A 19,127-nucleotide genomic window follows, 5' to 3' on the forward strand; every position below is an offset into this window, starting at 1 on the left:
AATCTACCTTCACAGGACAGAAACCCAGAATGAGTCCCCGGACAGTCACGCTAATGGACCACCAGGTCTCGACAGCCCGTCACATCACACAATGAAAACAGCCAGCTCCTGCTAACTCGACAATACTCAAGGTTTCCACCGGGGAGGAAATGGATGCAGAGAGACGTGGAGCTCAGTTAAAGGAACAGGTTGCGTCAAGGCCTGAGTGCGGGGTGACAGGAAGAGAAAGCTCTGAGGTGTCCGGAGAGAGCAAAACTAGTGCTGCGTGACAGGTACACAAACTGAAGGGAGCAACACTTCACCTGTGAGGGTTTATGTCAGCTGATAGTGAGCTGTATTTCCTGTAATGTCATGTTACTACCCTGGCTGTAAATGGTTGATTTCTCCTATAATGCATGAGAAAATCTAATTCTAACATATAAAGCACCCTATATTTATCCTAACTCAAAGTTTTAATGCTACTCCAGCCTCTCTAGACGTCCCCTCTCCCTGACAGCAGCACAAACTGCAACATAACTTGTATTATTCTCAGGATGAAGTCTTTAAAACTGCACTGAGTCCTACCTGGTCCCAAGAAGACTAACTCTGCAATCAGACAAATGTGTCACACAGGAGCCCTCGAGGACCCCCAAGCTCTTTATCCGCACTAAATCATCCCTGAAAGGCTGCCGTGTCAAAGCGGTGCACCTGGCGCCTCGGCGGAGGAGTGTCGGTGAATACAGAGCGGGGTTACACCGAGTCTTGTCACCTCTGAGGTAAACCCTCGAGGTGCGGCGGGGAGACAGAGTCAGGAAGGAGAGAAGGAGTGATGAAACGCCGGGTTTTGTTTTCACAAGGGTCGTCTGAACCTTTAAAATAACATCCAGTTAAAGTATTAATTAAACTTCATGGACTAAAAGAAGGGCAGGAGCATGCAGTATGATGTTTATGTGACGTTTGGAGGCAGACTGGGTCAGATTCAGGTGCAGAGATGAAACAAGTCACTCCAGGTGCAGAATTAAAGATTAAATAGACAAAAAATAATCATGTGTTGTTGCATTTTCATGTTAACTCATCTGTATTGCTTGAAAAATCAAGAATGCATGCTGTGATACTTCATATGCTGCAGAAAATGCACAACTTAGGACTGTAAATGCTGTTTTTGGACGCAATATATTGATATCTCTAAAGATGTCCATAAAATCAGGGATCCAGCAGCACAGACACAAAGCAGCATCCCTCCTCTTGCAGCCGCTGCATGCTCAGAGTATATCTTATAAAACGAGGTGATTTAAAGTCGCAGTTCTTTGTTGACAGAGACACCTCAGGATGATAGATCACTCTGAAATAAGAGAAAGCAGCAGATAAGTTGAGTTTCTTGGTTGAGCGCTCTGCAGACGTGATCCTCTGCATTACTGGAGACGCAGCATGATGAGCTTCAGGTAATGAGATTCTCTTTCCCCCCCCTCTCTCTCTCTCTCCATGAAAACGCATATATAACGTTCTGGAAACAAACTCTTCAAATGCAGACATCAAAACAAACGGTGAATTAAGGCACGGCACTCACCGCCTTGTTCTCGAGAGCATGGCCTTGAGCTAGCGATTTTTTAAACTGTGCCACCGTTAATTTATGCGAAGATCTGAACTAATTCTTTGGCAACTGTGAAGCGGGAATATTAACGCGATGTATTTCCTTGTCGATGATAATGCCGCGCTCTTAATTTGAGATGTGCGGTGTAGTCGAACATGAAATGGAAATTTGCCCCAAACTATGTATTTGTCACTGAGTGTCGGATGTGGAATGAGGTTACATGCATCCTTTGCTACCCACACTCTAAGATACAAGAAGAGGTGTATTCCCCCTCACAGCCGTGTGTATGGAGGGAGAACTTAAAGCCCCAGTTCAGAATATATTATATTTACATATCCACATCTAGGGTGGGTTTTATCATGATTTGCATAGATTTCCTCAAGAGTTTGTCTCATGCAGGGAAAACAAACTAATCCTTCATACCTAAAAATACGAGCAGGCTTCCTCAGGCGTCTCCGTACTGACCCCTCTGAGGTCAAAGCCCTTTTTCACCAGCACTAAAGTTGGCACATGTTCAACAGTCATCATGTGTTCGGGATAAACAGAGCCCTGACTATAAAAAATATTTAAAACAGACGGCTGCACAGAGGTCCTAAAGGCAAAAACAAGTCAGGAAAATGATTAAGAAAATCAAAGAGATGCATTGAAGAGTTGAAAATTGAGCAAACAAAGATGGCTTCATGGAACTCTGGATGTTTGTGTGGTGTTCAAAGTGAGACGCCATCGAAAGGATGTCCTTCAAAACTGATACAAGTACAGTGTTCAGTATTTAAAGGTACAGTAGGTCGTATTTAAAGGTACAGTAGGTCGTATTTAAAGGTACAGTATGTGGCATTTAAAGGCACAGTCTGCAGTATCTAAAGGCATAGTCTGCAGTATTTAGAGGGACAGTATGTGGCATTTAAAGGTACAGTGTGCAGTATTAAAAAGGTACAGTATGTGGCATTTAAAGGTACAGTGTGCAGTATTTAGAGGGACAGTATGTGGCATTTAAAGGTACAGTGTGCAGTATTAAAAAGGTACAGTATGTGGCATTTAAAGGTACAGTGTGCAGTATTAAAAAGGTACAGTATGTGGCATTTAAAGGCACAGTCTGCAGTATTTAGAGGGACAGTATGTGGCATTTAAAGGCACAGTCTGCAGTATTTAAAGGTACAGTGTGTATTTAAAGGGAAAGTGTCTATTTAAAGGTGCAGTGTATAGTAAATATATGTTATGTAGGTATTTGATTTTGTTGTGCAGTAAAAACGTGTTAATATTGTTGTATTCAGTGAAGTTTTCTACATTCTATGAGGAGTATTTGCTTCATCTGCTGTCACTGTTCAGCTCTTGCATGGCTGCAGTTGTATTTTCAAGCTTGCATCAAGGGAGAAAAAACCTGTATGTTAAGAAAACCTAATTACAAACAGCAAGCATAGCAAAAAACAGTGCTGAAAATGTAAATGAGACGTAAACAGAAGTAAATGGCCTGTAACTCTACATGACAGTGCTATTCTCCTGGAACAGCAGAACCACCCACTCTAATCAGGCAGTGAGCAAACGCTCCGAATATTTACAGAGACTTCACCATATTTCACCCAGGTGAGGCTGTGACGGAGGGGAAGAGATGACCTTTAAAGAGCCCAGGACAGGATGTGAACACTTCACATGAAAGGATGCAAACTGTCATCGGGCTAACCGTGCCACCCAGAGAGCGCAGGGTCAAAGAGAACGTCACTTTTCCTGCTTGTACAGGATGACGGCTGGTGTCCTGGTGGGTATACGGTCCGTTTACATCACGCTAAATGAGCAGGAAGTGATGCGTTTATGCTGTGTAAACCTCCACAGGATGCAGCAGCTGCTTAAAGTTTACCTGCTGGATGTAAACCACGAACACACACATTTACAGTACAGGGAGATATAAACACACATACAGGCTGTGTTTATACCCTTTGCTTAACCTCTTGTCATCTTTATAATGTACCTGCTAAATGGTAGAACCTCTGCACACTGACACATTTATAAACCAGCGCCTAATTAGGCTGCAGTTTATTCTCAGTGTGTTTGTCCGTTCAAAATAATATCTCAGAAAATGCATCCATTCCTGCCTCACCTCCCGCTCACCTTCTCACATATATAAACTTCCTGGAAGTCTTTAAAAAACCCAAACTGCTGCAGGAGAAACGTGCCCGCTGCAGGAGGATTTAAGAAATTGGAAAAGAGGACAGATTATACATGGTTAAATGATTAAATCGCTGAGGTAAAGAGGAGGAAAAAAGGAGAAGAAGAAGAGGAAAACAGGTCAACGTGCACCCACAGAGTGCTTCAGGGAAGGCAGGAGATAAGAGTTTATCACAAGCGTATAAGTAGATACCGTTAATCCTCCTTGTGTGAGTGTTCTACATGAAATAAATCTGTGACTGACAAACTGGAAAGATACTATTGTCTTAAAGGTGGAGGGGTGCACTCGGGTGGAGGGGGGCTGCTTGTTGTCAGCAGATAAGCATGGAGATAATCAATTCATGCCGGGTTGAGCGGTTTCTTCGGAGAGAGTGAGCGAGGAGGATGGAGGATGCAGGTAGACGACGTGCAGGGTGCAGGCGGGGCTGTGCTTAGCTGGTAAATGTTTAGCCCTTAATAATTAATCCTGCAGACTTGCCAAAAGCAAGATTGATTATTCTATTAGAGGTGGGGATCAACAATGACCTGACTGGAGCTCTATTTCACACACCGTTTGAGTGGCGAGAATTACCATCGCTGTAATGCACACTGCTTTTTTAATACCCTGAGCCATGACATTATCCTAAAATATCATGAAATCACTTTAATATCAGATGAAATGAGAAGAATAAAGGAGAGAGGGAGAGGGGAAGAAGGGGGGGGGATGAGATTCCCCTTTAAATACGGATTAATACGAGAAAACAATGAATGAATACAATAAGATATGCTGCATCTCTCAACACGAGCATGGATTATCTGAGGTCAAACATCTCCATCCTGCACCTCCACAGATAAATGAGGTGTCTGCTTGTGGTTGTGAGACTCCTGGTTTACATCATCAAGCACTTCATCACTGATCTGCAGCCTCGTGAAGTTCAATTTCTCAAAATCCAGTGAGAGAACGACGATGACAGAAAGCGTCTCATACTTTTTATTTGTCTCTTTTTTTCACTCTGCAATAAAACAAAATCTCAGGAATCGTCCTTTGACTCCCTTAAACCCTCCTCAACCCCCTCCGGCTTCCCCCTCCAGCTCATATCCACCCACAACACACACACACACACACATACACACACACGCAAAGCCACACACACACGCACGCAAAGCCACATATCAACAGGGTATCTAACCACTGGGAGGGAAGAGATCCACAGAGGTGTACATTAACATAAATACCGAATCTGTTAGAGTGGAGAGATGTGTGTGTGTGTGTGTGTGTGTGTGTGTGTGTGTGTGTGTGTGTGTGTGTGTGTGTGTGTGTGTGTGTGTGTGTGCGTGCGCGTGTGTGTGTCAGAGGGGGCGGTGTGGGGGGAGAGAAACAATGCATTCATTGTGTGCAGATGGAGGATGAGAGAGAGAGAGAGAGAGAGAGAGAGAGAGAGAGAGAGAGAGAGAGAGAGAGAGAGAGAGAGGGAAGAGTAGAGTGCAGCTCCATCTACAGGCCGAGACGTCACACACACACATACACTCACACTCAGTGTCTCTCTACCTCTCTCTCTTACACACACACACTTGTAAACACACACACACTGAAAAAGTTGCCTCACTACTTTTCTCCTGCTTCACTCACACACACACTCTTTATCCTTTTGTGTATCGTGCACACACACAAACAAAATAACAACACACACTTGCAGAAAACTTGTCTCTGTATTTTGCCATGTTTGGCAGACACACACACACACACACACACACACACACACACACACACACTCTTTCACAACCCTCACACACAATAACACACTTTATATTTTCTTTTTTCATGCACACACTGATTTACTCATGCACACACACACACACACACACGTCTTTCATTCATTAAAACACACATTATCCTTCCGTCTCTTAAATGAATGACAACTCTCCTCTTAACTCTGCGGAGGATCACACTGTAATGAATTCAAGTGTGCGCTGAAATACGAACACACAACAACAACAACACACACACACATACACACACACACACTGCAGCCTCTCCGCTGCTCTCTCTCCGGCTCCGTTAAGATCAGGTAATGCAATTAAAAGCTAATTAAAAGCACATTAAAGTGCTTTAAAGCAGCGTTGTTTGTGTCAAGCTCAGACAGGATCTCTCTATTAGCGTGTTCACTCGCAGATACAAAACTGTGAGCGGCGGAGGAACACACACACTCATGCACAACAATGATACTTCCACAGGAGAACAAACGCACACCTTACACTGAAACTCACACACACTGTTCTTAACTCTGCATATGAAGCTTTAAATTCAGCGTGAGTTATTGTTGATAAAGCGTGGTCGACTTATAGACGTGAGTTCTGTTCACAGATGTGTAAATTACTGACATCTTCTATTTCATGCAGAAGAAAACTGAAGCATGAGATGCTTTATATCTTTTAAATGTTGGAATAAGAGATTCTTGCAAGAGAGTTAAATGCATTTTGGGTTTTGGTGTCCTTGAAAGTGATGCAATGAGGCAAAGTATGAGATATTAGAGCACAGTAATGTCAGTATCACAACAATATGATCATAGTTTTAGGGATCATAGTGATAGCAGAGGAGACGAGTTAGGTTTAGGACTTTAGAAGTGTTTTTAAAGCGAGTGTAGGAGATTTATCCTCATCCTCACATCTCCACAGAAATCAAAAACAAGTTTCTTTCACAGGAATTAGAAGAATATAATAATCTAGTATTTGCAACAGGCTAAACAGTGCATCTACATGCATGCATGCAAACACTGTGCATGTGCTAGGATGACTCGCAGGGCCATGACTGACAGGGGCCTTAAAAAATAGTAGAGTTTGTGTTAGTGAAGTGGTGGGGCCAAACCCTGAGGAGTGCTCCTGTCAAATCAATGAAACATTACAAGTTTAAGTTCCCAGAACCAATACTAGTTGTTAAATCTGCTCTGAAACAAACAAAAAGAAGAACAAAGCATGCTTCCTTGTCCACTTAAGCTCCATCCCTCGCTTCAATCACGCCTCTGAACCTTCAGCTCCTCCAACATAAAGTCACAGATGAGACCCTGCACTTTCCCAGGCCGTTAAAAGCCTGAAACTCTCCTGAACTCTGCTTCTCCTCCTCCACCTTAAAAACCATTTAGCTGCTCAGGAAGTCTCACATGAAGCCAGTTGGTCCCGCTCTGTCATCACCTCGGCGACAGCGCTCTCATACACGTCCAGAAATTAGCGGCATTATGCACAATCGGGTAACGGGGCCTTCAGTCCTCCCCTGCCTTGATTTACCCCAAGAGGAAATTTACGGTGATGGCTCGACTAAAAGGTTGACAGGCGGGAGGGAACACGAGGTCTGGTCCTCTTCCTGTTCTTTCTCTGCTGGTTTGTTTGCTTTACTTCTTTTTAAAGCTCTCCTGTCTGCAGTCTGCAACTAAAGGCTGGACTGAACCACCAAAAATAAGATGAATACTGACTGTATAAGGTCAAAATATCTTAATGCAAAAACAGCTCAACTTCTTCCTCTATTTCAGGAGGAGAATGATGTTTATGTGCCTCCCTGCTTTAAGAGAACCTCAAACTGCATCTCTGAAGGTCAAGAAGACTCCCCTCTTTACGTGTTTTCAACATATATGTGATATGGTATTGATTTTAGTTAGACATCCCAATCCTGGTCTCCACAGAGAGGTCAGCGCTTTAAAAAAGTAACCCCTGCAGCTGGGAGGAAATCAGACCTCCCTCACAGCTCTGTATCCACTCTAATTCCTGCTAATCTCAACACACAACTTTCTCCTCCTGGTTCTTTACTCTGCTCGGCTAAATGCATCAGACAGAGGAGCCGACCGCTCAGGTGTGATCACATCAGCAGCATCCTGGCTGCAGACACAACAGCAGAAAGCGAACCTGACAACGCAGAACTGAGAAGTAATTAGAGGCCGGGCGGCCGCGCTCCTTCGGCTGACACCAAATCAATGCAGTTTTTCCGCGTTATCAATTAAAGACGTGTAATTACAAGCGTGGAGAATTGCCTCTCACAAACAGTCAAGGCTGAGGCGGCCCTTCACCGCCGGCTGGCTCCGGAACCGCCCCTCGATACGCCACACCTTGACCCCAATGCCTCGGATGACAACCTGGAGCCGCAACGAGCGGGTTGTTTATGGATTTTACGGCGCTCGTTCCAAACACCTGAGCGATAAAGTCAGTGTAGCGTGCAAAACCAAAATGCCGAACACTTGGTAGCGAGCCAAAGTGCAAAATGTATTCCTCAAGAGCCCAGCTCCCAATCGAAGCCAGCTGGGTTTGAACCATTAGCCGGTACAAGCAGAGACAACCTGGTTGCTGAGTGCGCCGACACTCCTGGGTAAATGAAACAGGGCTCTACACCGCTCCCCCCCTCCTCCCCTCCACCACCCCGCGGCCTCCCATCAGCACCTGGGAAAATGGATTTGAAACGAGGGCAGCTCCCCACCCCACCCCTGCTTTCCCCTCAAATGAGCAGATGGAGGCTTCCGCAACGATTATCACCACATTACCTGGGAGTCTGTTGACGAACAGGAACAATACAAGCGGCGCTAATAAACCCCAATCAAACATGACACCCCCGCTAATGTTGCACACTTCTCTATCGCTACAAGGCAGAAGTAGTTGCACTGATTCACTTTCATCAAACTGTCCAGCTGCAGCTGCACGAGCAAAGAGACATCAGGGGTTCTCACACAGGTCTCACCCTGAGCTCAGGATATGATCATACAAACATGGAGGGGACATGAATCCAAAGATCCAACGAGAGACATGGTTCTGGAGATGTCAGCCGCTCAAACTCATACAGATAATGTCTGCTCCTTTAGCAAATACAAACGTCTCACGCTCCTGCACAGCATCGATTCTTTGTGCTGTTATTCCAGTGATAGTAAGACATTAGTTGCTACATGAATTCTGCTCCAGTCAGAGTAACAGATGCAGTAAGATCAGCTTCAGAAGACTGAAACTGTGACCCTGCATGCACATATAATGCATGCATCCTTCTTTACTTCCATGTTTATCTCTCAGCTCAGGCCTGCAGACTTCATATATCTTTAAGTCTTGCAGAAAGGTGACACGTCTGAAGCCGTGTGTGACGGAGTGCACCGATGAACAGAAAGTTTCCAGATCTTTGTTTCTGTGACATGAACTTTCCTCTCTGAGTTTCCTTCAGTGTGATTTGTGGTAAAATAAATGACAGTCAGTATTTCATGGAGTCACTGCAGAGGTTTCTCCGGTATGCAGAGATCTCGTCTCTCCCTGAACTTCACACTTCTTCTTCTTCTCCTCTCTCCTCGTCTGTTTGAGTGTTAGTGCTCAGTTTCCTCCCTCGGGGAGTCCAGCTCTCTCATGCCCTCCTTTTTATACCCAAAGAAGCCCAACTGTAACAACAGTGGTCTCTCAACAACCAGGGGATTCCAGACGACTGACCTCAGCGATGAGCGTCCACTGCTGAGATACAAATATTTACCCCTATCGTGTTGGACTCAGCGCTGAAGCCCCGCTATGAGAAACACTCCCTGCCCGGCTTGAAAACAAACAAAACTGGCCTTTCTTTTATTTCTTTGCTCTCCTGAAACCAACCTGAGGATACACACGTCAACGAAGTCAGTGACTATTAGTAAAGACGGCTCATATCGTGAGGTTAGCAGCAGATTTAATAGATTATGCATAAAGTTGTAGATTTATGGAACCAGATCTGGACGTCTCTGGGTTAAGAAAAGAAGAGCTCTGACAGGATGAATGTTATCTTAAGCTTCCTTTATGGTTTGCTTGCCTTATGCTATGTGCGCAACAGTCTTTGCATGTCAATCTAGATGATAATAACTTCTGCATCTCTGCTGTTTGCTGATGATATTTATGCAACTTTCCCACCGTCATTCTCTGAGTTCTTGTGTTCTTGATTTTGTACTTGCAGCGTGTATCAAGTTAAAGCATTAGCTCGACTTGTTGCAGCCTGTTCAGTCATCTGCAGCACATTTCTGTTCTTGCATTTGTGCAGACATTTGTTTCTCTGTTCTCCTGTAAATGAGGCTTCACCTGAGATTGTTTCTGCTTGTGGTTTAACTGCAGCTCCAGCGTGCAGCTGAGCCACCGAGCGATGAATCATAAAGTAAGAAGTGCTTGTTTACGGCTTCATTTACAAGAGAAGGAATGAACTTACTGGTGTACTTTCCACTTCTTTAAATTTTACGCGGATGATTGAGGTTTTATTGCTTCATAACGAGGTATCGACTCCCTGTCTGGTCCTATCAGCTTATGTTTCCCAGGTGGTGAATGCTCTGTGATTGTACGTGTTTTATTATTGCCTTAAACCTTTCTGCAAACTAAATTTGATTTGATCTTTTTTCTCTGTGTGCAAAACAAGAGGTTGTTTTTTCCTCCCTGCACTTTGATTTTTCTTTCTTGTTTCTAAAAATTGGGATGGATGTACAGTCTGCGCTGCTTGAAAAGATTATGTTCCTCAGATCTGGGTGAATTGGATAAATCACTGTGCTCTGTAAAAAACACCACTAAGGGTCTGTGAAAAAGCCTGAGTACACAATATATTCCTTTTCAAAGCACCCGCTGCAGTAGTTTGTGTTTGACACTGATCAAGCATAATCATCAGGCGATCAGGGAATCTGTGTGAGAGTGTGTGTGAGGAGAGAACACACTGAAACACACACACACACACACACAAAGAGCATCTCCCCCTCTATCCTCCCTGTGCAAGTCGAGCTAACCACTCCAGGGAGCTGGAGACTCAATTAATGACATACATACAGTACTCGCAAGATGTCAGGAAGAAAGAAACACACAACTGCACATATGCACATTAAAGGCCATTCTATACACTACATATGTGTGTGTGTCTCTCTGTGTGTGTGTGTGTGCAGCTCTTCTCTTGCATGCATAGTACAGTATGTAGGCTAAGGCCGGCCGCTGGGAGCTGCTGTATGTTCTTCTGCATTATCCGCCTTGGAGCTTCAGCATAATGCTCTGCCACACACTGTTACAAAGTGTAACCTGTTCTGAACTCAACATGCTAACCACACATTCAACTCAACGCACACTCCATTACAGCTCATCAAACAGGAACAAATGGCAGCACTTGTTCGTAAATACTCGAGCAGGATTTGACATAAGTAACAATTGTTTATGTGTAAACAGAAAACATGGATGTCAGTCTGTGTCCCTCTGTGAAGAGACAATCAGGGAATTTAAAGCTTTGGATTTGTTCTTCTTTGTCATCAGTATTTACTTATATTTGTAGTTTAAATGACAGGAAGACATAACTACTGCTTTGTCAAAGTGAAGAGAGAACTGAGCAGGAGATGCAGAAGAGCTGCTGATTATTCACCTGAACATCTCAGCGTTCTGCGTCAGTCAAATCCTTCATCTGGTTTCATCCTCTCTTTGTAAGAGGATTCAGACCTCACAGGTAGAAGGTGGCTTACTGTGTTTTCTGTGCATCTTTAGTCCAGTAATAAGAGAGTACTCTTACCTTTGTGGATGCTCCAACAGACTGCAGAGGGACCGGTGGACTGGAGCTGTAAGAGAAGAAAACAAGGCAACATTAGACTCATTACTCACATGTTGAAACAAATATCCCAAAGTTTCCTGTAAGCTCTCAGTTGCTTCCACTCTTAGTAGACACAGCAAAAACCCAGAGAGCCGTGACAGTGATGCACTTTGCAAAAACACAGCAGAAGGAGGACAGGAGGATAAGAGTTGAGTATGGCTTGGGAGGTAGAACAATTACCATCATTAGAAAACAATAATACATCAATAAATAAATGAACACAAAAATAATAGTTTCATATATCAACTTCTTTGTCTTTCTGTCCATAACCTCAGAATAAATAAAGAGTAAACTCGTCTCTCTCTCTCCAGGAGAAGGTGTTGCTCTATCTCAAAACGTGGACGTCTCTTTTAGGAAGTGAACTCTTCATTTCACACCTCCGTGCTCCTCCCCACACCACGGCCTCACCTCCCCGCTCCGTCCTCCCGGCTTAGCCACGCTCGGCTGCAGCCGGGGGGTCACCACTTGGAGGAGGACGGTGGCTGCTCACAGATCCAGCGGGGTCAAAGGTCATTCCTGTTCTCCTGGCATAAAGGTGAGAGGACCAGAGCACGGGTCAGCGGTGCTGAAATCTCATTTAAGAGATTGACCCCCGAGGGCCGGCTCGAGCCGGTCCGGCGCTCGGAGACGTCATCGCCCGGGATGATGTATAGGTTTGGGCCGAGAGAGGAGACCCAGCGCAACACACACATCCACACACACACCTAGGTCGACAGGCGCTGATGCACAGAGCTTCAGAGCATGTCAGTGTGGTTACACATCCTTCATCAGATAAGATGAAACTTTAAATGAGCCTCGTGTGGAAACTCTGTTACGACAGCAAATAATAACAGAGCAGCACGAAGGAGGCAGGGACACAGATACGAGTAAGGATAAGGTCAGAGTCATACACAGCAGAGGATTCAACAAGGAGCAGGTTAAGTAGTATGTATGTGTGAGTCACTGGATGAAGAGATAAGAGCTGTGAGGAGAGCGGTGTTCTATAAACTGATGATCACATCTTCTCCAGCACATTTAATCACAACAAACAAGTCATATCCTCATATTTAAGAGCAGCTTTGAATAAGAACCCTGATCCTGCAGCCTCCACCTTTGTTAGACACGCTGCACCGTGAGGACAGCCCATGTTTAAAGATCACAGGACTTCAGCTGAGGCTCATTAGCAGCGTTTAACCTGATGCAAGATGGCAGATTACGGAGCAAATTGAGACGTGATACAGAGAGAGATTTCAGGTGGCAGAGCAGATAAGCTCATTGTGTCACTTTTGTGTTTTTAATCAGCGCGCTCTTGGTCGGGTGCCAGGAGGAATCAAAGCATCGGAGGGAAACACGTCTGTGCATGTGTGTCGTGTTGTGTTCACGAGTTTTCTGCAGACGGGGTCAAGATTCCTTCTGAGGGTCAAGTTTAAAATCTTGCAGGTTTGAGTCTTATCTTCCTGTTGTTCTCTCTGCCTCTCTTCCTCCTCCGCCTCTCCTCCACACATCTCTCCGTCATCGGGGACACCACATGGCTTTGTTGACTCCATTTGTCGTTACTTTTTTGAGTTATTACGAGTTGCACGGGGTGTTGCTGCGAACAGAAGGGAACAAAGACAGCAAAATGAAGCCCTCATTGATCTCCATATTCAGAACATCTGCCCCGAACCTGAGGGGGGGTCGGGAGACTCGGAGGAGTCGTGGGAAGTTGCGTGCATACCAAGCAGAGCAGCAGAGTTCAGGTACAGAATGAGGGAAGGAGGAGGATTTAATTCAGGGTGTGTTTGCAGAAGCAACGCGACTATTTCAGGCTTCAGGTCTTTAACTGAAGACTTAAACTCACCTACGAGGACTGGGTGCAAGAAATAATACATTTATCTACTTTATCTTGATCTTTATTGTCTTTATCTGCACAGGTTTGGTTCAGATTATCTTCTTGTGAATAATAATTAGTTCTAAGCCTTGCACTAAGTTTACAACTTTGAATTTCCTGCTATCTTTGGAGCTGTAGTAGTTTCAGAGTGATTTATTTTTCATGCATGTCTGGCCTGAAGTAAAAGATTTCAAGCAGCTACAGTAGAGTTTTTAAAAAAGAAGGTTTAGAGGAGAAATATTGCCAATAAAAGTCCATCGTTGCTTCTCTGATTTGCCTTTTCAAGAATTATGCACTCACAAAAACAAAAAAGGGACGGCTGTAAAAGAGGAGGAGGTTATTTGGCTCAGCATCCAGAGAAGCAGGAAATACCGTGGACTCGGATCCAAAACGCAGCCACAACAAAGAATCAGCTCAGAGTATGAGGGACTTTAACGACGGCGCGTTTTGTGGCCAAAATCCATGAACCACTTGGCTGGCTCGCTGCGTGGCAGCGGCGGGGTCACACCCCATCTTTGGAGGCTGTCAAAAGTTATTCTGGGGAAAAGCGAGGAAATGTATCTGAAGTGGAATTAGACGAGGCGGTTGGGAGGGGAAAATGGGTTCAGTAGAAATATAAGTTAAACCTCTTCATCACAGAGTAACTCCTGGAATGCAGAGAAATCACAGATTGATGATATCAAGGAGTAACTGTATCCGAGGGAGGGGTTTGCTTTTAACTGCCAGCTGCTGGAGGGTTTGTGGTGCAGCTGTTATTAAATAAATGTCCCATCTTAGGCTCCGTATCAAGATGGCGCTTAGATCAAACGTGAAGGGGCCCATTTGAACCTGCCTTAATTATAATTGGAGGAGAGCTGGAGATCAAATGTTTTATATCGCATTGTAATCCTGAAGCTGTATCCGTTTCACACGAGCACAAACGCCCTGATGAAGCTGACAGCTTCCCTTACGTCCAGGCGCAGGACGGGAGCACGTGCAGCCGGAGCGGGCCCACATATGGAGCCCATTATGAGGGGGTCGAGTGTTTACGGTGGGTGCAGATGTTGGGTGTTTAACATGGCACGGGCCGAGCGGCGAGTTTTGACAGCTCTCGGTTTCGGCTCGACCTACACTTTGGTTGTCGGTCCGCTGAGACAAAATGTCAAACACGAAGATAAGGGGCCAAGAAAATGTGATTGCGGCGATTCAGTTTCTCCGATGCCCGGCCCAATCTGTCCAACGTCGGTCAACACCTCGCATGTGTTTGGAGGGAAGGATCCAAGGCCGCAGGGCTTCCTGAAAACCACCCACTGCTCCAGGAAAATGGATGGATGAATAAATACATGACTAATATTCAGAGGAGGAAGGAGACTTTGATTAGTGGATGATGTCTTTGTAGGTGAGTGAAGGAATGGAAAATGAGTGTGTTAGGAGGAGAGGCAGAATCAGGACGACTGGAGGAAACAGAAGTGAAGAAACCGACGGTGGAGAAAGTAGATTTTTCATGATCCTGTTAGAAATAAAACTTTAACATCTTAAAGCTTACAAATATAAGCATCCTTAGATCAGGCATGTTTGGCTCAGGTGACTGAAACCATCAGCAGAGAGTCCTCATGTGTTTATCAAGGTAGGTTAAAAATAAAAAGCAGATAACCCAGAGTCTCTGCCGGCTCGGGGGCAATCACACACTTCAGAATATGCTGCTGTCAATTTAATATTCCTGGCCTGTGGGGGAGTGAGAGATCAGGTGACTGGGGTATAAATAGGCCATCCGCCATCAGTTCATCTCAGCCGCCTCTTTGACGGGATCAGAGTGACTGAGGACTGACTCTGATGTCACCAGAAATCAGGACAGTTGTCGCTGAGGGACCCTCGGAGTCAGCGGTGAGGCTTCAGTGTGTCCGCGAGACACGGCCGGGGCGGGATGAGGTTTACATCTGTTCCTCTGAAGTGATGGGGGTCACGGGGATCGCACCGGCGGGGTCCGGAGGTGAACGCAGAAACGCTGGAAATGCAAAGCGAGTCAGCAAACAGCTTCTCCGATCACGCTCCAGGCGCTGCATACCTGAACAGATGTAACTGTCAGGCTCAAATATACATGAACGCTCCTGCAGGGTAAATAAACGTTCACATCAATCTACAGGAAAGAAAATCCCTCATGGTCCGTCTTAGCAACAAGGTAGCTTTAACCTTTTTTAACAAGGTGTATGTGAGTGGAAACACATCCACTGTGTCGGCCTGGGGAAATATTTGTAGGAGGAGGGAGGAATGTAGTGTGATAGCTGCAGGATACCTCGTACTGGAGCTGTGTTTACCCTGTTTGGATGCTTCAAAGCAAATACTGCGAGGCTCTTCAGGGAGTTTCCGCTGCTGATAAAAGATGCTTCTGTTCTGAAGTGTAACACCTTTTAAATTTGGCGATTAACATGCAAAGAAACTCGGAGTAGTCAGCGGTGTTTCCCTTAAGAGTCCTCCTGTCAAGGTGGAAAAGCCTCTTAAACATTGAGATCACTCAGGGACGATAAAGTCTGCAGATCCATTTAACACCTCCTCCACTCAGAAGGTTCAAAGTGAAATCAGGATGTTTTCATCTTCATGTGTTTGAAAAGGAAAAGCACATTTATTTAGCTGAACCTGATACGATGCACGACTGTAGGATAAGGTGAGATATGACACGAGTGAACACACTTGTCTGTGTCACATTCAGGACTAACATCGTCTGCTGTTTTTCCCGCTGTCTTTGAACGTAACGCTCGACTGAAACACTACAATTACAACATCAGCTGCTGAGAGTCTCTGTTTTTGGCACTGAAGAGCAGGAAGTGTAAGACAAGCAGGTGCACCTGCTATCCTCCAGATCACTGAGGAAATGTGCAACAATTTAACAGGCAATTTGAGACAACAGCAGCCATTTCTACTGATGTTTCACAGACTCAGCAGGTCTGTTTACGGCTTCAGACACCAGGAAGCTAAATATCACAAATGTTAGACTTCACTAGATGCTCAGATTTCCTTCCTTATTTCCTCCCAGCTTGGCTTATAAAATTCTTAGTGCTTTCTCCATTACGCCATTCTCCTGGATTCCCAAGGAAATTCAACGCACCCTTTATAATTACTGCACCAACTGCCGGCTGACAAGACTCATTTGCCTTTGCTGGAAGAGGTTGTCTCTTTCCTTAAGTACCTCTGTTGTGCTGATGCCCTCCCCCCTTGTCACTACAAATTCCCATCTTTACCTACGCAGCCGGTGGCGCCTTCAAATATGGATACACGGCCTGCTTAAGGAGAGCGCTGTCAAGATAAACAGGGATAGGGACGCTCACAGGGGCTAGATTTCCAGGCAGATTTCCTGTGTTCGGATTAATGCCGCGTGAGTGAACATGATGGAGGAAATACGAGGTTGGCTTTGTGATAGGTGGGCTGCAGTCCTTTAAAAATAACCGTATGTGAGGAAGCTCTCTGCAGAGACGTTTAAAAATGTAAACACACAAAAAGAAAAACAACGCCCTGAAGGAGACGCCTGATGAAGAACCATGACCACCATAAATGGATGTGATCAGCTGCTGACACTCTGACCTCAAACATCCCATGCTCACTATTAATGCACTAAGGTTGGAGTACTTAGCGATCTGTTTGCTCTGCCGGTGCGTCACAGTGTCTTATGGTCACCTGGGATCAGCTGATGGCTCATAAATAGAGGATGAGAACACTGGCTGCAAACAGAGAGACATGTCAGGGGTATCAGAGGAAAAACAAACCTATTTGTTTTCTATTATCCGTCGTGTTGGTTAATAAAAAATAAGGTTACAGGATGATAAGTCAATAATTTATCAATGCTGCAAACAGATCTGCAGGAAAACAACAAGTGCTGCAGAAATGTTTGTCATGTTTAAGATGAAAAGTGAGCTTTTGTCCTTTTCAATTCTAAAAAGTGACATTCAGTTACCTCAGCTGTGAGACTGACTGCAGATTTAATGCATCAGAAGGGTAACTTTGCTCCCTCTGCTTGTAGTCTCGTCTGTTTCCTGCATGTTCCTCCTTCCACATGACAGATGGCTCAAACAGACAGGTAGCTGCTCTGACTACAACATCAGAATATGTAATGTCTTTGTGAAGGGGCCTCCACCCTTCCCTGTTGTCTCTTTTCCCCCAGCATCACAAAAGAAGAGGATGTCTTCCCGTCCGAATGTCTCCTCTGTTAACGTCGCCTCCGTCTGTCTCGGCAAAGTGAGCACATGGTTCATGCATAAATCAGCAGCACGGTGATCCCAGGTTGTCCCCTGATGCACCGCCTCCGGTGATCTGGCTACCGGAGCCGTGCCATTACTGCTAAACAAATATGAAACCACGCCACTTTGTGTCACAAATTTTTACATTCAACAGAGGTCACGTGAAAGCAAAGAGGAACCTTTTTGGCCCATCTGTGAGCTGAAACGTTAAAAAGGTGGGCGAGCCTCATGGGAAGTGAGCAGGGAGAGAGAGTGAGGATGTAAGCCATTACAGCTGTGCATGTCACACAGCTATCTAAGATGTATGATCCCTGTGGCCATCTCAAATATGCACACTCTTACCTGTGTGTCCCTGACCAAATCACAAGATGTGACTTCAATCTATTAAATATGATGCTTCTGACAAGAGAGGGGACAAAGTGGAGCTGTCACAGGGGGCCTCCATAGCCAAGGTCATGCATTCATTCATTCACCTTGTTTTCATCCCCCAGCATTACTGCGAGTAACTAAAGTCCATGATGGCGCTGTAACAACATCATTTAAAGTATTATGCATGTAAAGGTTTGCATCTCAAACATACTGAGAATCAATTTCAATCCAAATATGATATATATTTTATTTTATGTAAACTCTCCTGATTCATTTGGATACTCAAACACCCTGCAGGCCGCTGAGGATCTATTTCTAGCATCAGGTTTTGTAAACAGATGCTGAGCAGTTATTCTGCACGATATTCATAGTTTTGATCACATATGAGTATCTAAGCTGATGTTGCATGCTAAATAGCAGCATTATTTCACAGAGCATGCTGTGACCATCGAGATATGTGAGTGACAGAGCTTCTTATTGCTCCTCTGATTCTGACTCAGGAGACTTACAGGTTCAGGATGTTTGTTTAGTCATGATTCTTAAAGTACAGTGGGTTTAATTTCACTCATCCTTCACTAAATGCTCAATAATGATTTATTCATTCATTCATCATCATTTACATGATTTCACTGCTAAGGCCAAATGTCCAGAAACTTCCACTTAAAACAGACCCAGCGTACAAACGATCAAACGGCCTCTCCACAGGTCATTGTCAGAAACTTCTCATCAGCTGAAGAAGGTCTTCTTTGTAAATAAGTCAAAGCTGCAGCAGCAGCAGGATGTGTGCAGTCCTGAGTGGGTTTTCCACACTGATCACATCTGTTCTGTTAAATCAGAATGTGGGTCAACTTTGAACTGGAGTCGGTGATCGCCGTAAGGCAAACAAATACTAATATAAAGAAGAATATATGAATATGTTTCCAGGAGAATAATTTGTTTAGTTTCTTTGGACCTTATTTTGACTTACCCTATATCAGACTGACACTACATTAATATAAATAAACAATATGAATTCACGTCATCAATTATTTACAATCAGCACCAGGCTGCTCTGGGAAGCTAATTTACATACTTTCAGAAATGCACCAATCTCATAAGCTTCCAGCACAAAGTGAGCACAACATCCAGATAATGGAGACTCTCCCTGTGTCTTCAGATTACATTGTGCTGCTGCTGCAGCGCGCTCTCTGAAGACGTCTCTGCACCAGAAGAGACGGATTTAATCCTAAAACCTTAAATCTTCTGTTTCTAATAATTATACAACAGTTTCTGTTTGCATTATGCAACATGGTCAAACAGCACCGGCATGTAAAACACCAATGATTAGTGAGCACAACATCCAGGAAGCAGCATGATAATCAAACTAGAGCTTTGCAGGATATGCAACTACAGAAAACTCAACAAAGAGAAGTTAAA

The 19,127-nt window shown here is 44.5% G+C and overlaps 1 protein-coding gene across 1 annotated transcript in view; it reads right to left on the reverse strand.

The window, feature by feature from the left end:
* The window catches only part of zeb2b (zinc finger E-box binding homeobox 2b), a 381,554-nt gene that overhangs the window by 261,285 nt on the left and 101,142 nt on the right, over nucleotides 1-19,127 (reverse strand). Inside the window, exon 9 of the mRNA XM_034677852.1 lies at nucleotides 11,208-11,253. The gene's annotated coding sequence lies outside the window, so the exon portion shown is untranslated. The remainder of the gene's footprint in view (nucleotides 1-11,207; nucleotides 11,254-19,127) is intronic.

This window comes from Notolabrus celidotus, chromosome 24, assembly GCF_009762535.1.
Source record: "Notolabrus celidotus isolate fNotCel1 chromosome 24, fNotCel1.pri, whole genome shotgun sequence".
Taxonomy (NCBI): Eukaryota; Metazoa; Chordata; class Actinopteri; order Labriformes; family Labridae; genus Notolabrus; species Notolabrus celidotus.